This window comes from Fistularia commersonii, chromosome 9 (genome assembly GCF_037954325.1).
Source record: "Fistularia commersonii isolate RoL2024-O1a breed Wild chromosome 9, RoL_Fcom_v1.0, whole genome shotgun sequence".
In the NCBI taxonomy this organism is placed as follows: domain Eukaryota; kingdom Metazoa; phylum Chordata; class Actinopteri; order Syngnathiformes; family Fistulariidae; genus Fistularia; species Fistularia commersonii.
Window position 1 is genome coordinate 6,095,711 of NC_141292.1, and position 16,423 is coordinate 6,112,133.

Consider the following 16,423-nt stretch of genomic DNA (forward strand, 5'->3'; position numbering starts at 1 on the left):
TGTTCTCGTGTCAGAGAGCAAAAAAAAATCAATCTTTACTGAGCATGAAGTCCGACGGAATATAGAGCGGCGAAATACAATATTACCCTTCCGATAAGTCAACGCGTCCAATATCCGAAACCAAGAATTATGTGTCTAAATGTTGAGTATTTAATCTTACAGCAATCAACGCAGAATAAGCACCAGACAGTGTGATATATGCGGGTGCACAAAAATGATTGGTTGCCTATGCTGTATAGACTGGCTTAACAGTTCATAAGTGACCTCTGATGGCATTAAGTCCACAGCTTTGTGGCGCTCACTCTAATTTCAGAAATATCCAAATTGCACTTGACACTTCAGCACAAGGCTATAAAAGGCCTTGTCAAGAGAATGTGCTCAAAATGCAACCAAGCAAAACAGAGTTATACCAGGATGACTGATATTATGGAAAGAAGGAAAATTGGTCCTCTAATAATAGCGCAGCAATACAGAAACAACAATTCTTTTCATAACCCAAACACACGTTTCTTTGGCTACGCATGAACAACTCAAGGCCTCTGCAAACCAAGAATTAAACACTGAGATAAAACTGTAGAGGCTTTATGCAATTACAGCGCCCATTTCCATCTATAGTAAGTAAAAATATATAAAACAAGCAAATCCTAACAGAACAGAAGACCAGGCCAGTTCGTCTGTGCCACGGCCATCGAGACAGTTTGTGTAAAACAGGCTTAGACACAACTTTTGAGATGGAGCATGCAAAAATGTTTCCCAAAAAAAGTTGGGACGTTTAGAATTTTACATAAAAACACAACCCAATGATTTGCAAATCTCATAAACCCATATTTCTTTTCCTACGCAACAGAACAACACATCCTATGCTGAAACTGAGACATTTTACCACTTTGTGGAAAACATTTGAATTGGATGGCAGCAACACATCGCAAAAAAAGTTGGAATGGGGGCAACAAAAGGAAGGAAAAGTAATTGGCACAAATCAAGAACAACTGGAGGAGCGTTTGACGAGTAATTAGGTTAATTGGCAACGGGTCAGTCACATGACAGGGTATAGCATTTCAGAGAGGTAGAGCCTCTCCAGTCTAAACATGCACAGAAGTTCATCAATCTGAGACAAACTCCATGTACACCGTTTGGGAACAATTCCAGAAAAATGATCCTCAACGTAAAATTTTGAAAATCCTGCCATCTACAGAGTATAACACTATCAAAAGACTCAGAGAATGAGGAGAGATCTCTGTCCGAGGTATAAGGTCGAAGGTCAAAACGGGATGCTCGTGATCTTTTAGCCGTGGCGGCGATGCTGCATTAAAAACAGGATTTCTCTACTTGAAATCTCTGCATTGGCTCAGGAACACTCCCAGAAATCACTGTTTATTAGCATGGTCTGCCCTGTAATCCACAAATACAAGTGAAAGCCCTATGATGCGAAAAAAAAAAAAGCCATTTATGAACACGATCCAGAAACGTGTCTGTCCTCTCCGGGGCAAAGCTCATTTGATACGGTCTAAGGCAAGATGGAAAACCGTTCCGGATTAATCAAAAATTTGGGGGGAACCATCGACACCATGTTGACACCACACACATATATATACATATGTACACATAATAGATAGATATATAGACATATATGTATATACATACACACAAATACATATATACAAATGTGCATACACACAAAAATACATACATTCCTATATACACATATATACACACATGATAGACATATACACATATATCTGTATACACGCACGCGCGCACACACACACACACACACACACACACACACACACCCACACACACACACACCCACACCCACACCCACACACACACACACACACCCACACACACACACACACACACACACACACACACACACACCACACACCCACACACCCACACACCCACACACACACACACACACACACACACACACACACACACACACACACACACACACACACACACACACACACACACACACACACACACACACACACACACACACGACAATGCTAAACCACATACATCACCCATCCAAACAGCATGCTTTTGAGGAAGGTGCTGAACTGACCTGACTGCAGTTCAGACCATTCACCACCAGAAAACATTTAGCACATTATGAAATGAAAAATCCTGCAGCGACTAGGCCCGGGCCTGCCAAGCAGTTAGTACTGTGCATATGTCACGAGTGCGACTACGTCCCTAGAACTCCAATAATTGGTCTCCTCACTTCCCAGACATGTGCTGATAGTTGTCATAAGAAAGGATGCAACACAATAGCGTACATCACCCACTTCCAACGTTTATGAGATGTGTTGCTGCCATCGAATACAAAGTGAGCTAATTTTCTCCATGACCCGGTAAAATGTCTGTCTCAAAATATGTTGCTTTTTTACGCTCCAATGGAAACACAACGTGGGTTTATGGGATTTGCAAATCCTTGCATTCTGTTTTTACTTACATTTTACGAATCGTCCCAACTTTTTGGGAATTGTGGTTTTGCATATTTCCAGATGCAATATTTCTGCGGTAAACCAAGCAAGAATATCCTCCTCGTGTTTTTAATAAAATCAAGTTGCGCCGACATGAATGAACAATACTGATTTGAATAACACTATCAATACGTAATATATTAATTACATTCCGGCTTTTAAAAGCTTTGCGAAGTGTTTCGATAAAAGTCTCCAGGACGAGGAAAGTAAGTGGCCTTCTTGGTGTCCACACACAAGCGCCAAATTTGACATAAAGGCGACATAAATTTTAATTGTCCCTTTCCAGCTCACACTAACCACATAGGGGAACAAGTGAATTCCTTTTTTTTCTGCGTGCCTTGCACTTCAAAACCTTAAGTGGTGAAGCTTAAGAAAACTCTTTTTTTCAAATGCATTGAAAATGATTTGTCTTGATAAATATTCCTTAACCTTTGTGATACAGGAAATATATTTGACTTAACATTTGCTTGTTTGGATGAACATACATCTAGAAAAATTCTGCCCACAAAGCTTGGATTTCTGGTGACATATGGACAAAAACACTGCATCAGTAGAATCTGCACATCCGTGCTGTCATTTGACCTTTCCGGAAATACCAAATGGATTTAATTAGCCTCACCACAGACAAGCTGTACAATTTATGATTAAAAGCCGTGGTAAAGACAAACATTAAATCTACAAGTATAAATAACACCTGTGAGCTTAAGTGAATTATCATGTCTGACTCGCGGAAAAGTATATTTAGCAATTCCAAGTACCTGACGGCGGTTAATTTGTCATCCAAAATGAATAGGCCTAAGTATTCATTCAGTTTGGTAGCTAAGAATCAGTGTAATGCCTGTAATTCAGCAAACAAGCATGTACAATATAAAACCTGTACATTGAAAAATGTCACTATTTTGCACTGTCTAGATCAATAGGATTTTAACTATCAGCTTTGAAAATGTGGATTTTGTAAAAGAGTAGGCCTTTTTTCCCCCCTCTACATTTCTGAGTCATTTACGCTGGGACTCACAAAGAGACGGTACAACTAGGCTTTCCAAGCTTTTTGTCCATAAAATATACCCTTAGGGTAGTGATGTGAAAGAAGACCAAAGTGGAATTCATCATGACTATGGCAGAACTCAAAAATGATACACATTCTTTTTGCCTAATCCTTCACACGTACAAAACAGCAAAGTGTCACTGCTGATTCGTCATCTGAGCAAGGATATAGGTCCATCTGTCGGGCTAAATTCCAACAAAAACAAATGAAGCGGAACATTTATGGTGAGTTTTAACTTGTCTTTCAGCACTTGGTTACAAATCATTAACACAGAAAGAGAAAGATAGATCTCTTATGTCACAGAAAATGTTGGCACGCTACCGCTGACCAGATTTAAATGCAATAAATGAGGGAAATTGTAAAAAAAAAAAAAAAAAAAAAAAAAGCACATACCATATTGATGGCTAACACAGCTATATTGAATTTAAATCAACAATAGAAATGAAAGACAATAAGATCCTATGATAGTCTAGGACTGGTTCCTATTCTTGCATCTCCTGAAATGGATTCATTGCCCCGTATAGAAAGAGTTTTGTGAAGACTACACAGACTAATCAATAATGCAGTATTGCTGTTGTAGACAATAGGCAGAATCCCACTGCTGGTAAGTTTACAGGACCTGATGGTGCATTCCTGTCTTCACCGTTTCATCTGTGATGCAAACTCGCGGCTTGCTTCAATTTAGCAACAGCATCCATTGCCGTCTGAGCAAACCAAAACAGTTTTTCCTTTTCAATGCAGAACGGTAATGCTTAAGTCAGTCGAGCAAAAAGTGTGAAACATAAAGCTCCCTACACCGTTGGAACTAAAACTTAATTGATATAATACTGCAATTCATTACCCGGAACACTGCATTTGATTTTTTTTTTTTTTATGTTGGCCAGTGTGGCAACGTTAAACCCTGAGAATTCTGTCATGACCAAACTCCCAGACCCCAGTGGAGCATCCATATTTCAAAATGCATTCCAGCCCCTCAGGATACTGTTTTATTAAATCAATCGCATGGTGCAAACATTAAATCACATATGAAGGATTTGATTTATCTGCACGTGTTGCTTGGCCGATCGCAGTGGCACATTATTAAATATAATAAGCTTGAATCTAGATTTAATGTACATTCACAACGGCACATTTATTTTCCACAAATGAGCGTTAGAGGACTGATACAAGTGAAAATGCAAAAAACTCAACAGCTACACTGGGTTTCTTTTTTCCACTATTCTACTGGCATTTCAAAAGAAAAAAGTATGAGTTGCTTAATGCTGCTTGAACTTCTACCCTGCTTTAACTGTGAAAAACACAACAATTATTGCAAAAATATAAAATCCAGAATAAAGTTACGTAAATAGAAAATCCTATTGTGGTATTTAGTTGGGATTTTCAAGTATAAATATTTTAATTAAGGCGCCTATGGGATTCAGCTGGTATCAATTTCAGCCACTGATTAATCAAACCATAAATACCCAGTGTTTATAATATAATGCAATATATGTCGTAATGATATTTTATGTTGTCTGGTATTTTGGAGCAAAACCTAAAACAAGTGGTTGCCCAAGCTGATAAAAAAGGGCCACTAGCAGCGCAAACACAGAAGCAGGTTTTCAAGTTGTTATGAATGACTGAAAAACACGCAGAGGTGTTCCGCATGATGTAGGTTTGATAACACAATAACCATGAAAAATCTTCAGCGCTTTTGCTGCAGCGTCAGGATAAGCCGAGATGCAGTTGTACAACTGTGACGGCGTCTTTCTCTTGTCACGGAATTATTTATTTCGAGAACTTTGGTGGCCTTCTTTCTTTTTTAACATCAAATCAGTGACAAAAATGACAAATACCCTGGTGCAGGGGTCGGCAACCCGCGGCTCTTTGATCCCTCTGATGCAGCTCCCTGTGGCTTTTGAAAAGATGAACGATTAAAATGTACTTTATGAACAATTAAAATGTACTTTATTTTAGTTTGTTCATTTTTAAAATGTTATTTGAAATTTGAAGATTATGGCTATCTTGTAACATCTAAATAAAACATGTTGAAATACTTTTGTCGCTCTTAATAAGTGACTGCGCACCACAGTGAAAGGATGACAGCAGACAGAGAGAGGACAGCATTTTTGGTTTGATGCCGGAGGATAATTTAAGTTTTGCTTTTTTTCCATAAATATAAGAAAGACTCAAATAGACATTAAGTATATTTTTTAAAAGTAACTTTCAACCTGATGTCTTTTTTTCAGAGTTCAAAATGTTTTGTTACAAGCAAGAACTGTAATTAGGTTTTCTCTGCAGTTGTTCATTGACTAAAAAAAACAAATGCAATGCATATTTTGTTGATACATAGTATTAAGACAAAAAAAAAAAAACGTTATATGCGGTGTTAATTAATTTTAAATTTCAAAAGCGTTGTGTGACTTAGTTTACTGTGGGTAAACTTGTCCAAATGGCTCTGAGTTGTAAAGGTTGCTAACCCCTGTCCTAGTGATAGGCAGAAGTTGGAAAAGGAAAATTTTCACATTTCTGATTCTGACGGATGTACTTTTGTGTAATAGTGTCCAAAAACACATTCTGAGGTGTTCAAATCCGGTATCAAGTATAACAGTAAACCTCGATGCAAAAAATGGTGGTTGTCACTAGGTTGTATTTGCTTATTAAATCAAGACGACTGTACAGCAAAATGTGTGTGCTGGTGATTAATTTTTTAACAAACATGTTAAGGTTTTAACAAACATGAGGTATCTCCGTGTTAATGGAGATACTTCAAGGACACACACGTTCCATCATTATCTATACCGCCTATCCTTCACACAGGGTCGCAGGGATGATGGAACCAATCCCGGGCTGTCAACCGGGTAGAGGTGGGATTAACCCCGAGAGGGGTCGCCGGTCGATCGGATTCGTGCAACCATTCACTCTCTTGTTTACACCTGAGGAAGATTAACCTCATGATGTTCAATGATGTTTTTGGGAAACCTGAAAACCAGGACTGGACCAAAAACAGGGTGAGCACGCAAACACCGTCGCTGGCATTGCGACCAAAGCGCCACTGTGATCGTCCTCAAAAGATAGGGTATTCAATTTTTTAAAGAAAAAAAAAAAAAAGAAACCCTAGACAAAATACAACCACAGAAGAAGGAAACACCTAAATCATGCATGTCTACAAACGGCATTGGATGAAAAATGTGTCATGCGCTCGAGTCATGTGAAAATGTGCGTGCAATTAAAGTGGCTCATAAAATGAATTATTGAAATAATGTCCGACATGTCTGACTCACTGACATACAATAGCGCCATATAGAAATTAGATGGACCGAGTCACAGTTTGCATTGAAAGTGTTTGTGTGTATCTGTGTGTGACAGCGAGTATGTGCGCATCGTGGAATGAAGTCTTCAGACGGAAAGGTATTGTGACAGCGTTTCACAACAATATTAACACATTTTGAACAAAAGTACATTGTTCAAGTTGCCCTTCGAGGTAACCTTACTTCAAACAAAACTTCTCTTTTCTCGTCCATTTCAAGATCATTAAAACAGATAATGCTATTAATTCTAATACACCCCATACGATGTTCTGAAACAGTCTGTGCCAAAGTGGCTAATTAACTTTTTTTGGTGCTGAGAGGATCGTCTGCAACTTCAGCCATTTGCACTTGCTTAAAACTTACTATATATTTATATCTCAATAACTAAAAACCTGACTTTTGTCCAAGTGAAACAAAAACATTAAGTTTCAATGCCCCTGACAACTTAAAGCACTTGAGCATTTAGCAACTTGAGCAACTTATTTTGCGAAAACACTTGAACATTAAAAAAAAAAAAAAAAATCACTGCATTGCAGAAAACCCACAAGAGAATTGACAACAAAAAAAAAAAACTGTCACACTTGTTGATATGAGTGTGTTGAAGTATTTTGTAAAACGCTGAAATCATTTGTGATACGCTGAAGTGTTTTATGAAATGTTGAAGTGTTGAGTGAAATGTTGGAATGATTTGTGAAATGCTGAAGTGGTTTGACCTTTCAGAGCCAGTGAGATCTATTCCTTAGTTGCTAATAACCATCCTGTGCAATAATATGGATGTATTCTGAAAATGTAAAATATAAAAAAAAAAAGAAAAGCCGGTTGTAGCCTGTTTTCCTGTAATTAAGATAGAATCGCAAAATTAGCCATCCGGCCTTCTGTTCCTCAACAATCTGCATATATGAAGAAAACCGCCGACAATATGGCCAATGCAAATCTAAATCAGATGTGCATTTGCTAAGTGTTTATTGTGAAAAAGCCCAGCCAAAGACCAAGCACAGATAAACAAGAACAGGAAATGGTTTTCAAAATTAAAAAAAAACAATACTATTAGCGTGTCAAGCATGTTTTGATAAGCGGGGAGGGTTTATGTTCATTTGTATAAAAAGTTTTCTCCTTGAGAATTGTGGATGCAATCTCGGCGTACCCACGTTAAGTATATTGTTGTATCACCAAACTGTAGTTATTTAGAGACACGAAATGAGGAGCTCCAACATGCAAGAAAACGTCTCTAAATCTTCTGTTTAGAACTCAGTGCTTAGTCGAGGTACTTAAAATAATTGGCCTATATTTGGGCAGTACTGCATCTATCTCTGCGCAATAATGAAGGAAATCATTGAGCATGATTTATGACCCTCAAACTTCTTCTGAGAGATTTCTTTTTTTTTTTTCTTCTACTTTCACTTGCTCCTTACTTCTACAAAAACCATTGTGACTCGAATAGCAAATCCGCTGGAGGAGAAATTCCGAATGTAAAACACAAATTTGTTTGAGGCTCATGAGAAGCGTTTCCACTCTGGAGGGATTAAAAATAGGAATGAGTTAAAATGGAGGATGGAAGGGTCACTTCAATCACTGCTTTCGCTGCATGTTTGTCTTATCCGGAGCAGGGAGAGTAAACTGGATGCAGGGCTTGACCAAAAACCCGTTTCACACTAAACGTTCCCGACCCACCCCCACCCCCGCTTCTTTAATCAAATGCAGTTTCCTGTCCTCTGTAATAAACATCTTCCAAGATGGTGTTTGACCAATGATTTCAAAAAGCAATAATGTAGAGAAACGGCCCCCCCCCCCACCCCACCCCGAACACACACACACTCGCACACACAGACACACTCACACACACACACACACACAAACCCAGACACGCGCACAGGCGCGCGCACACACATCCGATACTCTGCAAGAAACTGTGTCATCAAGTAAAATTCCATCAGCATACACTCAAAACCCCCATAAAAACATTTTCAATCTATATGTTAATGCCATGAATTAAAATTTAATAACAGGAGATATTGAAAAGCAGACTTGAATTATACAGAAATAAATCCTGAAAGATCAGACCCCTAAAATTAGAAATTCAGGGCAGCATCCAGTCTGCTGCTAAACCCATGTAGGCTGGCAGATTAAATTTTTGATGAAAATCAAAATTACTCTGCAAACATACGCAGGCGCAGCAAACCTGGCACTATTGTGATTTATGGATTCATTAAACCCGCGGGAGTTTCACCCCTCCCCTTTTCACTCAAAGAAATGAGATTTGCTTTGCTGAAAATTTGTATTTTCAGAAAAGCTACTCCAGCTCTGCTCTACCTTCAGAAAATGGTCAAGGGAAAATAAAAAAAGAAAAAAACGATTCTGTGTACATAACCACTGCACGTAAACAGGCCTAATTTTCATTGCCGCAGCAATTGAACATCCTTATGCATTATTCATAAAACCAATAAGGTTCATTTTTACAAAGGAGGAGGCAGGAAAAATATGTGCAGAATGCACACAATTTTTTAATGCAGCAGCCCCGACCCCTGAAAAGCTATTTCCCAGAGACTAATTAAAATTAAGCCGTTTTCAGACATTTTCAACATGCCACGGAGAAAAGACCACAACGCAAGATACTCGCCGTGCTCAATAGGATGTGTGCTTGAGACAGGGTCACGTTAAAAGCGTGCATCAGTATAGGTGCATAATGGGGGAAAAAAAAAAAACCATGGCATACAAAACAGCAACTGTCATTAAGAAATGACAAGCAAAGCCAGAGCGCCACGTTGACGACTATTAGGGCAGCGACCGATCCAAACACTTCAACCCGGGGGCTGCGATATGATCCTTCGCCATCTTGTGATTTAATACGGCCGGCCGGCTAAGTTTTCTCTCCCGAACTGAATTGTTCACTCCGAATATCCCAGGTGAAAACAAGGCTTTTGTTCCTTTAAAAACGCACTGATAGAACAACATTCCTCCAACCTGCCGTCGATTAACAACACTCTCGGCCAGAGGCTCCCCGATACCTGTTTAAAGTACAAATACTACAGTGACAAACTGCAACATTTTCCTGAAGGGTTAAAAGTCTATATAATTTGTTCCCTCACGCTCTGCACATAAACATTCACATCCCTCACTTAAGGGTCCAATCCTATTAAAGTCCTGACACTGGTTGCCTCACAACCGCTTCTATACTTGAACTGAATTTTGATTAAACTTTCCAGGCAAAGGGCAGAATTTACACCCAGATTTTGCATACCAATCATATTATAATTTTTTCCACTGCTCCGAGAATTCATACAGATTTGAAGGTCAGCATTAAAATTACCCACAGCAAAATGGCCTCCACAGTTTCCCCCTTGCATTAAAATAAAAGCAAGCCATGCAAGATGGGAAAAACTGTTTGCCGTCTGCAGGATTAATATAAACAGTAGAGGCACTGGTTGTGATTGTTTTTCCTGCCCTCAATTTATGCTGACATGTGCTTTCTTCTTCCACTGCTCTCCAGTTCACTTTGGATAGCCGTTTTCCGCTTACACGTTTCCAAACTCAATAAATAAATTAAATATATATTTATATATGAATCTGTGTATCCAGCACGAGCACCCGGGTAAACATCCACACGCAAAACACGAGAAGAGGATAACAGCACAATTGCAGCAAATGCATCACTGAGAAGACAAATAACAGATAAATCATTTGTTTTGTTTTTTTTCAGTATTAGAGTACAGTTAAAGAAGAGATTTAGGGAATGCAGATACAATGCACATCCTGAATAAAACAACTTGCACACTGCTTATAGATGCCGGGAAGAAAAAAGAAGGGTCATTCTGAATTCACTGGCGTGACAAGAAAAAGGCACTTTGAATTACAATTTCAGGAAATCGATTTCGGCCGGCGTCCGTTAAAAAAAATAAATAAACCCCGCACTGAGATTAGTCTGGATTTGGTTTCACATTATTAAGTCCCAAAACTATTCTCATTTGATTTTTTTTTATTTCTCTCTTAAAAAAAACAGACTGCCTACAGGTGGCGCCAATGACACGGAGATTTAAAATCCTCTATTTTTTTTCGAAAATAAAAAAAAATAAAAAAAAAAAAGAAACACACAAACCGAATTGGATTTGGAAGTAAAGACACTTTGGTGTTTTATTCCCAGCCGTCTAGAATAACCGCCGCGTCCGTTACAATGCCCTGGAACCGGTGAGCGGTTCGTCTGCTTCGAGTCGTGCGGAGGAAACTCCGGGGCGCTGCTCAAAATTTGCAGGAAAATTCACAAAACATGGCTGCAGGAGGTTTTTTGTGTGTGTGTGTGTGTGTGTGTGTGTGTTCGTGCATGTATGCGTGTGTGTTTGCGTGTGTGTATTTGGCTGTTCCTCCCCTCGTCGTCCTTCATGTTGCCACAGTAGCCTGGCCCCGTTCTTCATCACAACACGCACCGTTTCCTCCTGCGTGATGCGTTCGGTTGCAAAAAAAAACTAGCGTCCGCAGTTTTAAAACTTAAAATTCCGGAAACCCAGTCCCTACAATCAACAACAAAATCAACCCCCAAAAATAATAATAATAATAATAATTAGGAAAAACATCAACAGATACGGCGGTTTTATGACGGCTTCGCGTTTGCACCTGGTGTAGAGACGAGTAGACCTTAACGCGCCGTCTGGTTTCCGTTCCGTAACTAGAAACCGGGGGGTATAAACTTGACACCCGCAACTGAAAATTCCCGCAAATTTGCGATTTGTAAATGGGGAAAGAGAAGGACACGCAACGGGGCTGACATACCTCCACAAACGATGTAGCTCATGCGAAACGGGACTACCGCTCCAGAAAATCTTCCCTCCCCGACCAGAGGTGGCTGCACAACTGCTTCCTCAAAAAAATAAAAATTAAAAAAATTAAAAAAAAAATGTGAATTACTTGTGAGAAATTCGAAATGTTCGAATTTTTTTTTTTTTTTTTTTCACCGGGTCGGGCTTCCGCCGAGACACGCCGCGTTACATTTTAGCAAAGAGTAATGGCGTGATGAGACAGGAATTGGCCGAGATTTACTCGGTCCACGCAGGGGTTTCCGTTCGCGCTTCGCTCCGTGGGTTTGTGTCGCGGCTCCTGATGTGGAAATTTTTTCGTCCGCCATGCACAAGGACAGATTCCGAAATTGCAGCGCCGGCCCTGTAATAGACTACAAAAAAGGGAAAAAAGAAAAATGAAAAAAAAAAGTCTGGGAAGAAGACGGAAAAAAGGGTTGGACGACGATGAAGTTACACGAGGAATATGAAGCTGGAAATTACGCAGAGGAAAAATTGTCAGGTTGTCTCGGAGCAAAAACACTTTTTACAGACTGTTTATCATATGAGGCGTTGATTTCCTTCACGGAAAGGATTTTTTTTTTTTACCAGATCAGTATTTGGATGATCTCACTGACGAATTATGAAGGAAGAGAAGTCTGACACTCACCATGTTATTTTCTTCAAAGTGCTCACCGGTTAAATTTTAAACTTTGCTGTCAATAATGTGTGCAAAATGAAAACCAAGGACAATATCCCGGAAACTGTCAAAATATATGCTGCGGTATTTACTTCAAATGGTGGGGATTTGGAGATTTTTTTTTTTCCCCTCTCTGGGAAAGGTTTTGATTGGCCAACAAATTTCAATTTTAAACCCTTTTTCTGAAAATTACAATGTAGTTTTTATTTGTATTTTTTTTGAATTATGACTAATATCATTATCATTATTACGATTAATAATTTTATTCTTATAATTAGTTTAAGGAACCAGGCTTTTACCGGAAAGATAGCACCATGACAGTACATCATGCACAGGATTTATGCGTATGTACATAGACACATACATACTTTACATACATACATACACATTCACGCACACACACATGCATGTGTGTGTGCGTGCGAGTGTTAGCGTGTATATACACATACATATATAATTAGATAAATATATACTCACACACAACTATTACGTTTAACTGAATCAGAATCTTCCCTAAGGATAGCATCAGCTGCAGGGGAAAATGAACCTTATAATTTCATTATTTATTCAACTGCTATTGGAATGGATTAATCAACCAATTGATTAATTAATTAATTGGGATATTGATTGATTGATTGATTGGTTGATTCATTAATTAAACTCCCCAAAAAGCAGGTTTAGTGGAATTACCTGTTTATATGATTAGGGAATACATTTGTTTGAGACTCACAGCTTATTTTGTACAAAACATGGAATAAAATGCATCTGCTCTGCTGACATAAACTGCATATGTTGTTAAGTAAAGCTCCTTTTCCTTTCTTCATGAAATACAGAAAGTTGATTTTCACAACATTGTCAGATTTGTCTTTGAGTCAAACATTTCTTTGTGTGAATGATGAATTACAGGTTCACTTCCCAGCAAGGATAACAAAGACGCAGTCCAAAAGAGGAGCTGCGCCCAAGTAATAAAATCCAAAGCATCAAATTCCACTTCAAATGCAATAAGGTTATTCATATCATGTTAATCCAAGTTGTTAGAGGACTTCAATTCTCTTGGGCCGTGTCCTCTGGAGGTTACAGCGTAACCAAACATGCCTGGTTGGATTCCCAAGCTCCTTGAAGTGTTTTTGAGCAAGACATAAACCCCCTAACTGCTCCCTCTGCATCACTAGGTGACTGACAACTGATCATGGTAGTTCCTTGATAGATTAAATGCAGTGGATTTAAGTTTGTGTTTTACTGAATGTGTTACCCACTGAAAAATCCATAGAGGTAGCAGGCCATACAAATCTGTCAAAATAAAATAAAAAATAAATCAAAACATGGCTGATAAGTCTGCATGGGGAACCCAGGATTACTGAAACTCAGAAAAAGACCTTGAAATGAAGTAAGATGCTATTGAGGAGCAGCTCTCAAGCCTCAAAGTAATGGGCATTGATTAAAATCAAAACTCTGTCCAAATTAAGACTTGTAGAAGGACACTGACATTGCATTTACCTTATCTTGCAAAGGATGGGTCAGATTCCAAATGTGTGTGTACGTACGTGTGATAAAGACCACTACACACATCATACTGTTATTAAAATAGCCCACATAAAGCCTGTTTTCCTTAGAACTAACTGTCCTCGGCAGTGACGTGCAGTCAGGGGAGGCAGAAGAAGCCGTGCCTCACTTGCCAATCTTGGAATGAAAAAATTGTCAAATAAAAAAAGAATAAAATGGTTATATTTATCAGTGATTTGCAATATGAAGGTATTTTTCATTCAACCCCACCAGTTTCAGATTGTTTTTTTTAGTTTAAAATTGCTGGATTTTCACATTTACTGTTGAAATACTGATAAGAGACGTGTAGCGAGGCCACGGACTGTTGAGTCTTAACGAAGATTGGGCAATGACAGCTGACTGCTGGCATGCTCTGCACTAAGACCATCTCTCTGCATGTTGCTATTAAAATGTTTAAACGCTTTTACTTTATGAACTACATTTCCAATATACAGTGTTTTTTGTCAACAACTGTGTTAATATGTGTTACTAGTTTCTTGTGCTGAGCGATCATAAAACGCCCACTAAGTGAGGCACACAGTTCTCGTGCCTCATGGAGGTCAGTGCCTCACCAGCCATTAACCTCGTCCATGGTCCTCAGTGACGTCGGTTAAGGATAAAACACACTTTGATACAACTGTATGTTTGTTTATAAATTCCTGCAACAGACAGCGTTGCCATATGTCTTGAGACAGCTTGATTTGGGCATTAATATTATTTTGATCCGTGAATGCAAATAGTTTGTTTTGCACTGTTGGCCTCCGACCCAAAACCATGTCAGACTGCATGAACGTCATTTGTCCAGCAGAGAACGCCAAAACACCGTACATTGTAATTTCTTGTTTTCAAGTGCATTGACCGGTGAATCAACTTGCACTTGGGTTGCATTATACTGTAGTGAAGGAGAACTGCAGATGTTTTCCTTTTTTAAAAAGTCTCATTGCGTCAACTTTGCTCAAGTCGAGGAAAAAAAAGGAAAGACTGGGATTTGATTTAATTGGAACAAGTAAGATATTCTCCAGCTGTCATACAAACTTCTGAAAGCATACTTTCTGCTGTGCACAGTGTGCAAATATTCATGGGGATCATTCAGTGTTATTGTGTTAACCATTTAGGTTGAATCTTAGTTTCGGTAAAGGACCAATGATGAAAAACACGACGGCCAGTGATTTGCCTGATGTCCAAAAATAACTCAAATTTATTCAGAAAATGGAAGGAGTATAGATTAAATACATCAAAATAAAAAGTATGAAAGTAATTTCCGATAGCTCGAAATTTGACTTCAAAAGGAGCATTTGGTCTTTTCCTTTCTACTTATAATACACAAGCACAGTTTTCCCCATTCGTGCCATCTTGTGCTTTTTAAATGTCTGATTCACCTCATTACAACAGCATGACACTAATTTTCTTCAAAGCCTGTTTTGTTTTTTCCCCCATGCCAGCTAATGTTGTGTGGGTGTCTACTGTATCTCCTCAAATACTAAAGTTCTTTCATTTAGAAGATGTTTGGTTTATTTTTGGTCGAGGCTATAAGTATAGCAAAGCCACGTCAAGGATAATAAATATTCTCATCCCACTCTTTAAAAGTCTTATTTCCTGCCGGAGTATCTTAAATGCTCCACTGTGTCGTAATCAAGGTTTTTATCTCTACCAGAGACTATCATCCAGTCAGCTGGATCATTTGAAAATAGCATCAGTGCATCAGTGGGACAGAATAAAAATTCCGCTGAAATGTCCGAAGGCCTGGAAACCTTGGTCTGCATCCTCGCCCCCCAATTTTTTTTTTTCCTCCTTCAATGCTGGCCTGTTCGCTCTTCCGCCTTTTCTGAGGGGAAATAACAGGTGAGCAACTGACAAGGATTTGTTTTTTTTCCTTTGACCTACCTTAGTCAATGGTGTAGCCTACTTCAACACAATGTCCCTCAAGTTAAAATAGAAATATATGCTGAGGAATAGAGCAGCACTGTGTAATAATCTTCTAACACATTTCTTGCAGAGGTATTTAGCAATGTTTCAGGGAGAAAGAGACTTCTCTCAAAATCTAACAGGAGGTCATGGCCCTCATTTGCCTTAATGGCAATTTGACAATTTGCATGCCCCCCTCCCTCTCTCTTGTGGTTAGTTGATAAAACGTCAGCCCAAAACAGGCACTGAGCGATGACTGGTTTCCAAATTACATTTTTCATTCGACTCGGCATACTGTTGTGTTGATTCTAATCCATGAAAAAAAAAAAAAAAAAAAAAAAAAAAGGAGCGTCAATCAAGGAAAGTACTAAATCCTAGAAATGGGACTTGGTTGGGAAATGCATAGTGAAAGAACACCATAGAAGTAATGACAAATACCGCAAACCACACAACCACGTCCCCAGGGGAGCAGTTCAACATGCTAGACTCCGGCTTGAAAAAACAAAAAAAAGCCCCTCAGGTTGGGCTTCGGCCTAGAAAGCGGCGAGAAACAGCATTGCAAGTGGACGACAGGCCAAAATTGCATACAAAAAGAATGTATTAATACGGTATTCTGCACTATTTAAATATATTTTACATCTTTATTGCTTTAGGGAAAGGGTGCATCTCCTCACACATTGCAA

The 16,423-nt window shown here is 38.9% G+C and overlaps 1 protein-coding gene across 4 annotated transcripts in view; it reads right to left on the bottom strand.

Annotated features, from left to right (window-relative positions):
• The window catches only part of znf618 (zinc finger protein 618), a 35,594-nt gene extending 23,567 nt beyond the window's left edge, over positions 1 to 12,027 (bottom strand). For 3 of the 4 annotated variants that reach the window (XM_086152130.1, XM_086152131.1, XM_086152129.1), the window contains exon 1: positions 11,592 to 12,027. The gene's annotated coding sequence lies outside the window, so the exon portion shown is untranslated. The remainder of the gene's footprint in view (positions 1 to 11,591) is intronic. The other variant, XM_086152132.1, reaches the window with a different exon arrangement.
• Between the last annotated feature and the right edge of the window lie 4,396 nt (positions 12,028 to 16,423).